The sequence below is a fragment of the Leucopleurus acutus genome, assembly GCF_964270905.1.
Source record: "Leucopleurus acutus genome assembly, chromosome: 11".
In the NCBI taxonomy this organism is placed as follows: Eukaryota; Metazoa; Chordata; class Mammalia; order Artiodactyla; family Delphinidae; genus Leucopleurus; species Leucopleurus acutus.
In genome coordinates, this window is record NC_139152.1 from 14,121,802 (window position 1) to 14,138,575 (window position 16,774).

Here is a 16,774-nt window from a genome sequence, read left to right on the forward strand (position 1 = left end):
TTTTAAAGAAAAGCAATATAGAAAATTTAGGGCATTTAGAATTTGAGCGGCCAGCATTCTAATGAGAATGAAAATCATTAAAATCAGGCATACTTTTGTCCTGTTTTATCCTTTCTGGATATTTGCTGATTCACAATATGAAAGACAGAGGTCTAGGAGAAATTAGTGACCTAGAATTTGTAGTAGTCTCACTGATCTGGGGGGAAAAAACCTGAAATTTAGGATCATCAAGGTACATAGGATTTGAGACACCAAGATCCCAGAAAGAAAACACATTGAAATGTTGCCTGCATTCTATATGCAATTGTTTCATATGGCACTTGCTGGCTTCTCAGATAAACATAGGTAAGTCAAAATGCATGAGCAAGAATGCTGAGCATGGAAAGTGGCAAGCTAAATGGAAAAACTCAATAGTCTCACAGTGCTTGGAGACAAAAATTGGAGACTGGGATTTTCCAAGGTGTTGTAGCCCTAGTAAACCCTTCTAGTTGAGAAAGTAGAAAGAACATGCCTAAAAATAAGAACAAATTTGAGACACACCAGCCTCAATTGTTTCAGTATGCTCTGTTAATTTGTTACATAATGTCCAAAAGAAACAAATTATTTGTTGGGGAATACCACAACATATGTAGCCTTATCATTTTTATATAAAATGATTACCATTCAAAAAAGATGACTAGGCTTGGCAAGAAACAGGATAAAATAAAAGCAAAAGAAAAACTAAACAATTCAAAAAAGAATGAAATAATACCATTTGCAGCAACATGGATGGACCTAGAGATTATATACTAAGTGAAGTAAGTCAGGAAGAGAAAGACAAATACCATATATCACATATATGTGGAGTCTAAAAAGATGATACAAATGAATTTATGTACAAAACAGAAATAGATCCACAGACATAGAAGACAAACTTATGGTTACCAAAGGGGAAAGGGGTTGGAGAGAGATAAATTAGGAGTTTGGGATTAACAGATATACATTACTATATATAAAATAGATAAACAATAAGGACCTATTATATAGTGCAGGGAACTATACTCAATGTTTTGTAATAAGCTATAAGGGAAAAGAATCTGAAAAGAAATAAATACATATGTACCTACAACTGAATCACTTTGCTGTACATGTGAAACTAACACAACACTGTACAGCAACTACACTTCAATTTAAAAAAAAAAGAAAAGAAACAGATAAATCAGATATTGGTTTTTAAAATCACTCTAATTAATATGTTTAATACAATAAATTAAAATAAAGAGAATCTCATCAGAATCTTAAATCTATACAAAGAAGACACAGGCCTGGCAGGACAGTTTTGGTCTTGTCCAAAATGTCCAGAAGATACTTCATCCACAAAAAGGTCCTTGAGGGCTTCCCTGGTGGTGCAGTGGTTGAGAGTCCACCTGCCGATGCAGGGGACACGGGTTCGTGCCCCGGTCCAGGAAGATCTCACAGCGGAGTGGCTAAGCCCGTGAGCCATGGCTGCTGAGCCTGTGTGTCCGGAGCCTGTGCTCCGCAACAGGAGAGGCCACAACAGTGAGAGGCCCGCGTACCACAAAAAAAAAAAAAAAAGGTCCTTGAAATTTAGCCCTGCTCAAAATGTCCATGAGCATGTTTGGTCCATGTTGAAAGGTTTTAGACAGGACCAAATTTCTGCCAATCAGACAAAGGTAATGCAAAATTGTACCTTTTTTGTTTGTAAAAATAAAATAAACTTCAAAATTTAGTAAACAGATTTAGCAACAGATTTGACACAGCAAAACAATGGTTATTGAATTGAAAGATGAATCAATTAATATATCCTGGAAAATCATAGGTGAAAAAAATTGGAAAATACTAAAAAGAAGATAAATGACAAATAGGACATGATAACATTATTGAATATACCATGGGATTTCAGTTCTATTGGGAAAGACATAGCAAAATGGGGGCAAGAAACAATATTTCAACAGAAATTGACTAAAAAGTTTTCAAACTGATAAAAGTTATCAAGTATGATGAATGCAAAGAAACATACCCATAGGCACAGAATAGCAAACTGACTACTAACCCCAGAGATAAAAAGATCAATGAAAAACAGAGAAAGAGATGCATAATATTTTTAGAGAAGCGGCAATATGATGGAGACCAGATTTTTCAAGAAAAAGATAATTTTAGTGAAAGTACAACTTTAACATTCTGGTAAAATAACTGCCAACAAAAATCCACTTTGGGGTTTTTATCTTCAAAAAAGAAAGGTGAAAAATGTTCTCATGCAAATAAAATTGGTACAGATATAATTAGTTGCCCTCAGGCCCAAACTAAAAGAAATGCTAAAGAAAATTATTCAAGAGATTTAAAACTACATATATCAGTCAATAGGTTAAGTAGAAATAAACCTAATTCAAATAAACTCAGTTATCTAAATAGAGACAATATTTGTAAGACTTAAAAAAAAAACGGACCACAATATCTGCTGTTAAAAAAAGGTAAACCATCAATATAAAGACATTGAAAGTTTAGAAGTAAAGAATGGGAAAAATATATCATGCAAAAACTAACCAAAAGGGTACATCAATAGTCTATTTAGACATGAATTTAAAGAATGTATAGAAGATCTCAAAAATATATTAAAATGTTGAGTACATGAGTGGACATGTACTCAAGGAGCTCAGAAATGCTATAAAACAAGTCTAAATAAATTTCAAAGAACTGAAATAATGCAGAGAACTTTTTCTAAACACAACTGTATTAATTTAGAAATCAATAGCAAACTAATACATAGATATTTTTCAAACATTTCAAGTAAGGAATAGGTTACAAAAGAAATAAAAAGAAAAATTAGAAAATATTTTAAACTGAATGAAAATAAAGTCATAAGGTATTAAAATGTGTGGGATGCAACTAAAACAGCAGTGAGAAGCAAAGTTAAAAGTACAAATGTTTCAGGGCTTCCCTGGTGGCACAGTGGTTGAGAGTCCGCCTGCCGAGGCAGGGGATATGGGTTTGTGCCCCGGTCTGGGAAGATCCCACAGGCCGTGGAGTGGCTAGGCCCTGAGCCTGCACGTCCGGAGCCTGTGCTCTGCAACGGGAGAGGCCACAACAGTGAGAGGCCCGTGTACCGCAAAAAAAAAAAAAAAAAAGTACAAATGTTTCTACTAACAAAGTCAATGATTCCAGTTTTTAACCTTAAGAAGTTACAAAAAGAATTCCCTGGTGGTCCAGTGGTTAGGGGTCCATGCTTCCACTGCAGGGGGCATGGGTTGGATCCCTGGGTGGGAAATTAAGATTCCACATGCTGTGCAGTGTAGCACCACACACCCCCTCAAAAAAAAAGAAAGAAAGAAATTACAAAATAAGTAAAAATTAAAGTCATTAAAGAGAAAAAATGATGAAAATAAATTAGAAATTGAAGAAACAGTAGTCAACACATTCAAAAATTGGTTCTTTGAAAAGAGTAATAAAACTGATAAGCAGCTAGTACAACTGATCAAGAAGAGACTGAAAGAACAAATTAATAATAAAAGAATTGAGAAAGACATTACTATAGATCCTATAGATTTCACAGGAAAAATAAATGAATACTATGAAAAAGTATATGCCAACACTTTTGATAAGTTAGAAAAAATAGGTAAGTTAAAAACACAATTAGCTAAACACAGAAGAAATAAAAATTTAAAAATATAATTAGTGGTGTGTCTACTTAAAAAATTGAGACCATATTAAGAAACTCTTTAACAAATAGAACTCCAGGTTTAATCATTTCAATAATGACTTCTATCAATGAGGAAGAAATAAGTATTTTCAGAATAAAGAAGAAAAGGGAATAAAAATCAGATTATTTAGGTAACCAGCATAACCTCATACTAAACTCTGTCTAAAGTATTACAAGAAAAAAATAGTTTATACCAATATCACTCATAAGCATAGGTAAAAATATCCTTACCAAAATACAGTCTACTCTCATTATTTACAGGTTCCATATTTGTGAATTTGCCTACTGGCTAAAACTTATTTGTAACTTCAGATCAATATGTGAAGTGCTTTCTAGGTTATTTGCAGACATGCATATGCACAGAGCAGCCAAAAATTGAGTCACCAGAAGAGCATGTTCCCAGATGATGTCAAATAAGGTGGCATTCTGCCTTCTTGTTTTAGCTTTCATACTTAAAAAACTGTCCTTTTCACAGTTCATTTAATGCTATGTTTTTCACATTCGTGTGCTTTTTGTTGGTGATTTTGCTGTTTAAAATAGCCCACAAGTGTAGTGCTGAATTGCTCTCTATGTTCTTAAGTGAAAGGAAGCTGTGATATGCCCTCAGGAGAAAAATCAAATGTTAGATAAGCTTTGTTCAAGCATAAGTTATAGTACTTTAGCCATGAATTCTATGTAAATTAATCAACAATATATATTGAATAAGGTGTCTTTGAATAGAAAAACATAGAAAACAAGGTTAAGTATTGATTAGTTGAGGAAATATTGGGACCAGAGGCTTGCAGAAGCCTAACTTTTGTCCTTCCCTAAATGCAATGGTTCCATATTTACTAACTCAATGTTTGTGGTGACTTTATAGAACAAAAATACCACAAATAATGAGAATCAACTGTATTGGCAAATCAAAGCCAACAATATAAGTAAAAAGCTAATACAACATGACAATAAGAGTTCTTACCAGGAATGCAAAGTTGGTTTCATACTGGAAAAATAAATGTAATTTACCACATTATCAGAATAAAGGAGAAAAAAATGATCATCCATCAATAAATAAGAAAAACATTTGAAAAATTCAAAATATAATTAAAATTCAGAAAACTAGGAGTGAAAGATAACTTCTTCAACCCATCAAATGTACTTGTGTATGTATTTACATATGCATGAATACATATAAAAATACATACATACATATTTTAAATTGTGATACTAATTCAAAGTCGGCAGCCTAATTTCTCCCCCATGAAATAAGCAAGATTTCAGGCTACCAGGAAGATAAACAAGAAGGATTTTTTTTATAAAATTGCATGAATGTTAAAATAAAAAATTAAACAACTTTAACCTAAAGTGTTATAAAAACCTAATACTGGGAATTCCTGGGCGGTCTAGTGGTTACAACTCTGTGCTTCCATTGCAGAGGTGACAGTTTTGATCCCTGGTTGGGGAACTAAGATACTGCAAGCCATGCAGCACAGCCAAAAAATTTTTTAAATAAAAAATAAATAAAAAATACAAAACTAATACTTATGCCTGTTGGTCACCTGCAGTTCCTCTTTGAAAAAAGGTCTATTCAGTTCTTCTGTCCATTTTTCAGTTGCATTTTTTTTTGATGTTGAGTTGTATGAGCTGTTTATATGTATTGAATATTAATCCCTTATCAGTCATATCATTTGCAAATATTCTCTCATTCAGTAGATTGTCTTTTTTATTTTGTCAATGATTTCCTTTGTTGTGCAAAAGATTTTAAGTTTAATTAGGTCCCATTTGCTTATTTTTGCTTTTATTTCCTTTACTTTAGGAGACAGATAAAAAAAAATATTACTGAGATTTAAGTCAAAGAGTGTTCTGCCTATGTTTTCCTCCAGGAGTTTTATACTATTCCATCTTACATTTAGGTCTTTAATCTATTTTGAGTTTATTTTTGTGTATGGTGTTAGAGAATGTTCTAATTTCATTATTTTACATGTAGCTGTCCAGTTTTCCCAGGACAGCTTATTGAAGAGACTATCTTTTCTCCATTTTATATTCTTGCCTCCTTTGTCATAGATTAATTGACCATAAGTGTATGGGTTTATTTCTGGACTCTCTATCTTGTTCCGTTGATCTATTGTGTCTGTTTCTGTGCCAGTACCATGTCTTTTTGATTACTGTAGTTTTGTAGTATTCTCTGAAGTCAGGGAGCATGATTCTTCCAGCTCTGTTCTTTCTCAAGATTGTTTTGGCTATTTGGGGTCTTTTGGGTTTTCATACAAAGTTTTAAATTATTTATTCTAGTTCTGTGAAAATGCCATTGGTATTCTGATACAGATTGCATTGAATCTGTAGATTACCTTAGGTAGTATAATCATTCAAAAAATGAAAATCAAAACTGAAATGAGATATTATCTCACACCTGTCAGAATTATTATCATCAAAAAGAACACAAATAACAAATTTTGGTGAGGATGTAGAGAAAAGGGAACACTCATACACTGTTGGTGGGAATGTAAATTGGTGCAGCCATTTTGGAAAACAGTGTGGAGGTTTCCCAAAAAACTAAAAATATAACTACCATATGACCTAGCAATTCCACTCCTGGGTATATATCTGAAAAAAACAAAAACACTAATTCTAAAAGATACAAGCACCCTATATTCATAACAGCCTTATTTACAATTGCCAAGATATGGAAGCAACCTAAGTGTCCATCAACAGATGAGTGGATAAAGAAGATGTGGTATACCTATATACAATGGAATACCACTCAGCCAAAAAGAAAGGAACAAAATTTTGTCATTTGCATTCACATGGATGGACTTGGAGGGCATTATTCTAAGTGAAATAAGTCAGACAGAGAAAGACAAATACTATATAATATCACTTATATGTGGATTATTTGTAAACCCCTCTATCTGTAGAAATAGATAATGACATATGCGCTATTATAAGCATGGTTAATGCTGCCAAAAAGAGAGTTTAACCTCCAGTTCTCAGCTGGATTCCCTTTAAAGTTGGAGACAGCTGATGCTTCATATAATGACTCTTCACTTTTCTTACTTGTTTCCATTTCAGCAGTTACCATTTTTGTCCTGGCCCTCATAACTTCACACATGGATTATTTCAACAAACATCTAGCTGTTCTCCTTCAATTCAGTTTCATGACAATCCATTCTTCAGAGTGCTTATAAAATTAATCTTCCTGAAACACTGTTTCATCACATCTCTTTCCTGTTCCAGAATGATGTGGTTCCTGCTTTCTTGCTGAGTCAAACATAAGGGCTCTCTACTTTCTCCTTTTAAATTCTGCTCTTATCAGCCTGATACATCTTTATGGACCTTTAACATAGTCATGTAATCTTCTGGCTCTCCATATGACATGGCTGCTCCGTGTCTGTGATTTTCAACTCTTTCATTCTTTCTTTCTCTAGGGCTCCCTCTTCTTTCAACCATATCTCATTTCTTCCTCCAAGAGTAACTGCATATTCACGTTTTCCAAATCCTCTTTTTACTTATTTCCCATTTGTCACCTTCTAGTAGATGTTTACTCTTAATTTACACTTAAAATTCACTAATGGTTACATATTTGCAAGTTAAACTTCACTGTTCCTCATGAGGAAGGGTATGTATATATACTTAAGATTCTTGCAAATAGTAACATGGGTTCTAATTCTCTCGTGTGCTTTTAGGATTCATAACACAATGCACTATGTGAAGAAAACATTTGGCCTATGTAATACTTTACTTATACAGGAATATTATGGTTTATTTTCATTCCACCATTTTAGAAGGAGACAGCTTATGAAGATGTATACATAATATGGTAAGAGAGCATAAACTGTATGTACCTGAGAAAAATAGAGTCAAGAAAGAACTTCTGACCAAAAGAAATGTATTGCTGAAGTCCTATAAACTTCATCGGAGCAGACCTCAAGTGTGGTTGCAGGCTTTCTGGCAGTCAACAAGTAGAAGGAATCCTTCACAGAAGCGAACTGTTTTCTTAGGAGTAGCATATCTAACTAGTATTCCTTATATTATAACCAGCCATATTCATAAGTTTAAAACTATTTTTAGACCAATAAATTTAGGCCTTTTCTACAATTTAACTTTTGAACCATGAAACGGAGCCAACTAAGACAGAAAAGTAGTAAAAGAATTGGAAAAAAATATTGGAGCAGAACTCCCTAATTTTCCAGGCGTTCATACTGGAAGCCGACCAAGTGCTTATATAAAAAGTGAACAAAATAGTTCAACGTTGAGTTGACCCTAAGGAAGAATGATCCAATGAACAATTATCTTTGTAATTTTAAAGGTAAGAGAGACTTGTAGGAAAAGGGGAACTTATTTTTAACCTATTGCTTCGTATTCACTCAACTTGCATGACCTTTTCTTTTAGATTATGAAACAGGCCCAGTGTTCTTTGCTAGATATAGCAGAAACTGTCTACATATTATACATTGCTCCTTTTTCCTTTAGAGAATCTCTATTATGTTCAGAAAGCCAATATAACAGCTAAAAATACTTCCTTCCCAAACTTTTTTCCAGTTGGGATAAGATATATGGCACAATCCTAATTAGATGTAAGATGAGAATTTCTGGGAGAGTTTCACTTTGCTGATAAAGGTACTGCTCCTTGTGTTCCTCTTTTTTCTTCATGCCTGAAATGTAGCCATGATGTCTGGAGGAGAAGCAGTCCCTGACAGCCTCAAGACCACAGGAATAAAGATGAAGGCCTACATCTGTATATTGGAGGATAAAGAGAGAAAGGACATATCTCTACGGCAATTGTTGAGCCACTGCCCGAGTCCAGAAATACCTTCCTACCTCTGGGCCTCAATGTTTAAGATTTAGGTTTGAATTGTGAAAGTGCCTTAGCCGAATATGCAAATGGTTGAAAGTGAGGTGAGGTTGAGTAGAAATCAGAGACCAAGCAGTATGGAGACAATGTCTTGACTTGACTGTAGGGCTGACATTTGACATTTAAGCCAGCGGTCCATTATCTAGTGCCTAAAGTGCCACAGTCATTGGAACCCAAGGGAGCTGCTCATGACAGGTAAGCATAATTTACATCATAATCAGGTGAGGGGCTGCAGTGCTTCTAACTGATTGGAATTCCAGCCAGAAACTCAATATATGTGCAGTAGCTATTCTTATTGCAGAAGATTGGTAAAATTAGATAAAATCTTTAAGTTCAAATTCCCCTCAAGCTGGGATTCAAAGCAGAACTTCCTACTGGATAAATGAACTACTAAAAGTAAGATGAGGCAAACAACTTCATAATCAGTCTACACAGTGGATACTGAGAGAAAAAAACTCATCATATTCTGTATATAATTTGAAGCTATAGTCCATTGAATTCCTGAAAATTGGGTGTGAAGTATGAGAGAAAGAAAAGTCAGGCATGACTTTTCAGTGGAAGGCTTTTGGCTCAGCCACTGAAGGATGGAAGTACCATCAAGTGTACTGAGGAGATTTGAGGAGGAGCAGTTTTAGAAGGAATATCTGTTAAAGTTTGGACATGTACAATTTAAAATGTTTATTGGACATCCACCTGGAAATATTAAGTAGATTTTTAATATGTGACTATACCTTTTAGGAGAGAATTCTAGGCAGGAGATACAAGTTTGAGAGTAGTCAGCAAATAGATAATAGGTAAAGTCAAGAGACTAACCAGACAAGCTAATAAATGGTGGATCTTGGATTAGAATTTAGTAAGGTCTAAGCAAAGATGTGAAGGCAGTGTCTTCAGTGAGTGGATCTGAAGAAGTCAGGGCTACTATTTAATGATAAAGCCATCTGACCTTCTTGCCTGAAAGGGAGGGCAGAGATGGTGTGGGGTGATTTTGTAACGAGAGGCTTGCTGTCATAAGGAAAATGGAGGAATCATCTCGTACCTGGAATTCAGGTTTTCCTGGATCAGGGAAATGATTGAGGTTATGTGTTAAGAGGGACTAGCTGAGGAAAGTAGATCAGAAAATAGTATCTCAATGGACTTCAAGGATAAGGAGAGCCAGAAGCACAAGTACTGATCTAGTGATTCTGAGAGCTCAGGAGAGCAATAGGATAAGTGAGTAAACAAGAGAGAAAAAGAATGTTATCAGAATTTATTATATTTAGTAATTTTTGTATGTAGTAAACTTATTTATTGTTGTGTATCTGATCATTTGGAAGTTTTTGTGTGTATGAATATGGTGTTTTTATTTCAGCAGGATCTCACTCAAGATGCTGTGTTGTCTTGTATATTTTCTTATTTTTGAATGTGAGCTATGATCTCTGCAACTTTATGTTTTGAGAAGTTTTGGGGTCTGAGTGAAAGGTGAGTTTCTCCCATGAAGATCTGCATTACTTCTACTAGGTGCTGGAAGCAGTAACAATCCTAAAAGAAGACTAATAAATATGGAGCTTAAGGGACTTTTGGAATCAGAAAAGAAAATGTGAGTTGGTATTAGAATCTCTTATGAGGGTTGGTGTGTGGTGGTGCCTTTTTAGCAGATTTTTCTTTTCCTCCAGTTGGCTCCAAAGTCAGGACAAGAAGGTTTCCTTGTAGCTTTCTGTGGGAAAAATTCACCCTCTTATTTCCCACCATGCTATTTGCAGTACCAGTGGTCTGGGACCATACCCATGTGAAGGGATGTCTCTAGTCTTTGTTCAGAAGCTGGCTGTCACTGGCTTCCATTTGTCTTTAATGCAAAACTGGCTTCAGTTCTCTGGATTCCTGCTTCCCACTCAGTTTTGTCTTCTACTTCTTCTTTTTTTCCTAACTTGATGCTCTTAAATATTATTATTATTTTAAAATTATGCATTATGTGTAGGTTGTTTTGTAAAGGACTGTAGTTGAGAAGCCCATAGACTGTTTGTCAGGCCCTTTGTTTTCTAAAGAATATGTTGTTAGGCCCACTATCTTTACAAGGCTAGACACTGGACATGTAATTGAATTACTTGTCCATACAATTAAAATAAGCTTTTATAGTACAGATTTCAAGATTCTGACTCATGTGATCGATACTAACTTAGGTAATGGATATGATATTGTTCACTTCTAACTTATTCATTATGGGATGTATTCAAAGTAACTGGGGTTTAATCTTGACTGTACTACTTGTCACATTCCCAAAGTTAACAGGAGAGTGCTCTATAACTCATCCCTATTCTCAGCAAAGTACTATGGTTTTAATAAGGGCAATTTCATCATTAAATATAAAATTGGCATGAAATGGTAGAGTAGTCTCAGTAACTTGTTTCTGTGATAGAAAACAGACATGTACTCTGGGACTATACATCTGGCACGCTCAGTGATAAATTAAATTTTTGTTTTTAATTGTCTCAATACCCATCATTAACAACAGTTTTGAGGCTAAAAGAATGTAACTTTTTTTCAAATTTATAGTTTTCTTCCTCAACTTTTGAGTAAATGTTTTCTGTCTCATTAACTTATCTCATGTATCTCGATGTGAGAAGAGATTACCTAAATATTTGTATATTGTGTTTTGGTATCTTTCTATAGATGAGTACATAAATGACTTAAGATGTATAGAAATACAAAAAGTTAGGAAATAAATGTTATGCTTATTTTTCTTTACCTTATTTTTCAGGTCCTTTCTGTCTTTGCAGATCATCAGAACAATTGGTAGTAAAGCTGGTGGGTCAGTGTAGACAGCTATTATCTCATTCATTAACACCAAAACTGGTACGGACTGCCCTGCCACTGGACCATACTCCTTTTAATATTTTATGTCCATTTTCTACCCATTCTACCCATGGGTAGAATTCCTTGCTTAGGAACCTTAATTGTTCTTCTGGTTATAATACCATGTTTGGAGAGAATATACTTTTCTATGCAAAGCTGATTATCAAGAATTTTTTTTCTTTGCCATGGCTGCAGTCCAGCGTGCCTGCCTAGACAACATTAAGTATTGAACAATAGTTAGAAAAATAAATGGAAATATAATGTATTGACCAATGTCATGCTAAGCCAAGAGAAGTTTTTTTCTTTGCATTGATCTGAGAGATTTAACATTTGGTTTATGATGTAGCCTTTGACTTTTGGCTCTAAGCTCACAGAGTAAATTCATCTTCTATTTAAGGGGCATTCAAACTGGTGTTTGACCCACTTTAGAGCTGGCCACCAGGTGGCAGATATAACCGTTCTCATGTTAATAGCTGAACAAAATTGGATCTAATTTCTTTAACCATATGTTGACACCAGAGAGCTACTAGTGTTAAAATCTTGGAATATCATTTAGTTTTACTTTGTTTTTTGTGTGTAGATGTGCATAAAACCAGATATTTGGAACATTCGTGCCATCTGCACACTTCATATTGTTATTTTAATGTACATATTCAAGTTTCAAAAGGGGATTTTTTTTTTTTAATCAGGCTAGGTTGCTGATTAGTTGATGAGTTAGAGCGAAACCAAACTTGTGCATGTCTATTTTGACTACTGGGTAAACCAGAAAATCAAGAGTGAAGAGGGCCTCAAATGGAAAGGAGTTCAAGGGCATTGCTGAGGGAGAGAGAAAGGATGACAAAATTTTCCATAAATTGGTTCTCCCATCTTTAGTAACAGCCAGTTTTCTCAAACATGAAAATCGTTTCCAAGAAGCAACTTTACTGCTTTTCCTCACAATTAGAGAAAAGGAGGCAGTGGTGTCCAAATGATGCTTGACAGCCTGGGTAACAAGCACCAACCATCTGTGCTATTGCAGCTCTGTTTGTATTTTTAATGTTTACACATACAGCAAAGATAATTAAAAATAACTATAATTAAAAATGATTACAACAAATTACTTTTCCCTCAACAGTAATATGTGTCTGTAACTTATAAGTTACTTACTAAGGTAACCTTTATGGAGTCTAACAAGAAAACAACGCAATTCCTGCCTCGTTTCTCAAAGTTTAGAGACTTGAGGGAGGGGAGATCTTCCCAACCATGAAACTGTTTGGCTCAGAGTACTTCGCAAACTATTGATAATATAGGAATTACTTCTGTATCAATAATACAAGAAAATTATTTTTTCTGTGAAGGAAAGACTAAATGTAGTTTCTTTGCCTAAAAACCTAAAGTTAAATGACTAGGAAGGGATTAAAAAAACCAAACTTACCCCCTTGCATAGTCCTTCATTAAAACTATTTTTTCAAGGTGTCATATGAAATATGGAGAGACCATTCCCATCAGGAACAATACTCTTCTTTGCCTTGTCAAGAATCTTGGAGTCTTTCAATATCCTCCAATTACCTTTTCTAAAGAAGATGCTGGTTAATAATGTAAGTCGAAGAGTCTTTCCAGGGAAAGAGTAGGGAAGTTGACATAATCTTTACGGAAAGGTTTGAAATTTAGCCAGGAAGTACAGGTTAAGGGTGTGACCCTTGGAACTAGACCATCTGGATACTAATTCCACGTCCTGCATTTTCTAGGGATGGGTTAATGTCATTTGTGCCTCAGTTTTCTCATCTATACCATGTGGGTTATGACATATCTCAAATAATAGTGGCAACGATAGAGTGAATTAACACACATAATGCTTGAAGCAATACGTGTACACAGTAAATTTAATAGTAACAAATATTAATAACTACTTATATTTATAGTTGGCCACCCGTGAGAGGTCTATGACTATGCCTTTAAGTTTTTATGCCCTTCAAACCACTGGCAATTGCTAAGTTCCCTGCATCCTATTTATGTTTGCTAAAGGAGACTCTGTAGCTATAGAATAGTTTAAATTAGGGAACAGGGTATTCACATCTATTGGATTCTGTTTTGAGGATTTCAAGGGGAGTCAGAATGAAATTGTAAGACAAATTAGCATCCTTTTGAGGATATTAATAATATTTTAATTATTAATTTTTCAGCTTTATTGGGGTATGATTGACAAATAAAAATTGTATATATTTAAGGTGTTCAATGTGATGATTTGAGATACATATGCATTATGAAATGATTACCATAATCAAGCTAATTACATGTCTCTTACCTCACATTGTTACTATTTTGAGTGTGTGTGTGTGTGAAGAATACTTAAGATCTACTCTCAGCAAATTTCAAACACACAATATATTATTATTAACTCTAGCCTCCATGCTGTACATTATGTCTCCAGAATTTATTCATCTTATAACTGAAAGTTTATGCCCTTTGACTAACACTTCATTGCCCCACCCAACCCTCAGCCCCTGGTACCACCACTCTACTCTCTGTTTCTAAAAGTTTGACTCTTTAGATTCCACATGTAGTGAGATCATATAGTATTTGTCTTTCTGTGTCTGGCTTATTTAACTTAGCATAATGTTCTCCAGATTCATCCATGTTGTCACAAATAGCAGCATTTCCCATTTCTTCACAAACTGGCCAATTCTTGTTATCTTTTCTCTTTTTGATAGTAGCCATTCTAACAGGTGGACGTGACATCTCATTGTGGTTTGGTTTGCATTTCCCTGATGATTAGTGAAATTGAACACATTTTTCTGTATACAAATGAATAAAAATGGCATTTGTATGTCGTATTTTGAGAAATGTCTATTCAAGTACTTTGCCCATTTTAAAATCAGATTATTTCTTTTCTTGCTATTGAGTTGAGTTCCTTATATGTTTTGGAAATTAACCCCTTATGGGTTATATGATTTGCAAGTGTTTTCTCTCATTTCATAGATTGTCCCATCACTCTGCTGATTGTTTCCTTTCCAATACAGAAGCTGTTTAGTTTAATGCAATCTTGTCATTTTTTACTTTCATTGCCTGTGTTTCTGAGATCATATTTTAAAAACGATTGCCCAGACTAATGTCAAGAAACTCGTTTCCTATATTTTCTTCTAATAAAGTAAGTTGAATAATATTTTAAAATCAGTGTCTTATTAGGGCACTAATGGGCCTGAGGATGTTGTAGATGAGGAGAAAATCTGCTTCTCATTTTAGGAAATATCGTACTATAGATTACCTTGGCTCAAGTTACCTCTTTTTGTGTAGATCACTTCTGCTTCTGTAAGCATTTCTTGGAATTTACAGAGAGAATCTCCCACATGCTCAGGAAGTCTGCTTCTAGGATATTCATACTGTGGTGCCTGACAATGGCCGTCATATTCCTGCCAGGACCAGGAGGAACTGTCTTTCTCTGCTGTTGCTCTACAGTCCCCATCAGGCATAACAATTTGTTATTGGAAACAGATCTGACCCTTCAGGATACCAAAATTATGTTTGTACCTCAATCTAGAACCAAGACATAATCTAGAGGCTGATGACATTTTCAAGTAACAGCAGCTCCATTTTTCTCAGAGTTCCTATTCTTTCCAATAGCTAAAGGTTTCTTATCTACCTATTCAAATTCAGCAGGGCAATTCCTGTTTTTCTTAAGGATACATTCTTTCCTGGGAAGCTAGCTTCATGTTCAGCTTCCTTCGCAAATAGGCTTCTGTCAGACTGTTTGCAAAGCATGCCCATATATGTCCAAATTCCAGTAGAAGTCATACTTAAATGCCTTTCCAGAAGCCTTCTTAATCTCTATAAATCAGTTTCCTTTAGATCAGACACACCAGTCCATGAAAGATGCCCAGAGAACATCTAACATTTAAGTAGCATTGTATTGATTTTTTTTACTAGAGAAATAGGAAATATTATTGTATGTATATATAAGGGTTATTTAGGTGTCTTCTGAAGGTCCTGCTGCCTCCCAGTGTTCCTTGGTGATAAACTGGGATACCCCATCAATCTCCTCCTCAGAAGACAGTCTCTCCGTTGCCCCAGCCACCATGTTCCCCAGACAGCCAAGAGGGCAGCACAGCTGTTGACCTTGTTCAGGGTCAACAGGAACAGGATCAGCAGCAGAGTGACACAGCTGAAGGCCAGCACCACAGCCAGCAAGTCCTTCAGTGTCTTACAGGAGGCTTTAAACCAAGATACTGGTGGCTTCTTGAACTTCAGCAGCTCCATGACCACCATGTCTATGTTCCCTTCCCCAGGGAACTCACGGTGACTTTAGGGTAGAAAGAACTTTTAAAACATATTTTGGTTACAGATACTCTGCCTTTACTATTTTTTGAATAATGCAAACTCAAGCAACTTCACAAAAAGATTCTACAGTAGTCCTCCCTTATCAGTGGCTTCCTTTTTCACAATTTCAGTTATCCACGTCAACTGTGATTCAAATATTAAATGGAAAGTTCCAGAAATAAACAACTCATAAGTTTTAAATTGCATGCTATTCTGAGCAGCATGATGAAATCTTGTGCCATCCTGCTCCATCTCCCTGGAGGTGAATCATCCCCTTGTCCAGCATATCCTGCCAGTTAGTCACTTAGTAGACATCTGGGTTATCAGAGCGGCAGTTTCAGTATTGTAGTACTTGTGTTTAAGTAACCCTTATTTTACTTAATAATGACTCCAAAGCACAAGAGTAGTGATGCTGGCAATTCAGATATGCGAAAAGCTGTAAAGTGCTTACTTTAAGTGAAAAAGTGAAAGTTTTTAACTTAATAAGAAAAAATATTTATATGCTAAGGTTGCTAAGAACTACCATAAGAATGAATTTCAATTCATGAAACTGTGAAGAAGGAAAAAGAAATTCATGCTAGTTTTGCTGACATACCTCAAATTGCAAAAATTATGGTCATAGTGCATGATAAATGGTTAGTTAAGATGGAAAAAGCATTAAATTTGTACACTAAGACGTTTCGAGAGAGAGAGGGAGAAAGTGACCACATTCACATAACTTTTATTAAAGTGTATTGTTATAATTGTTTTATTTTTATTACTATTGTTGTTAATCTTTTACTATTGTAGCTATTGTTAATCTCTGTGTCTAATTTATAAATTAAACTTTATCATAGGTATGTATCTATAAGAAAAACCATAGCATAATGGATTTGGTACTATCCATAGTTTCCTGTGTCTACGGGGCATCTTGGAACATATCCCCTGAGGATAAGAAGGGACCACTGTAATTCAATTAAATTCAGATAATCCCTGATAGTTTACCTTTCTTCTTTTTATCTTCTATTGAGCAACTCTTTCTCTTCTCTTTTCCTTGTCTCCTTGCTATATTCCTTGTTGCTCTCAAGCATGACTCTTTTTATGGGAAAATATGTTAGAATACTAGTTGAGAATGATTTTTCTTA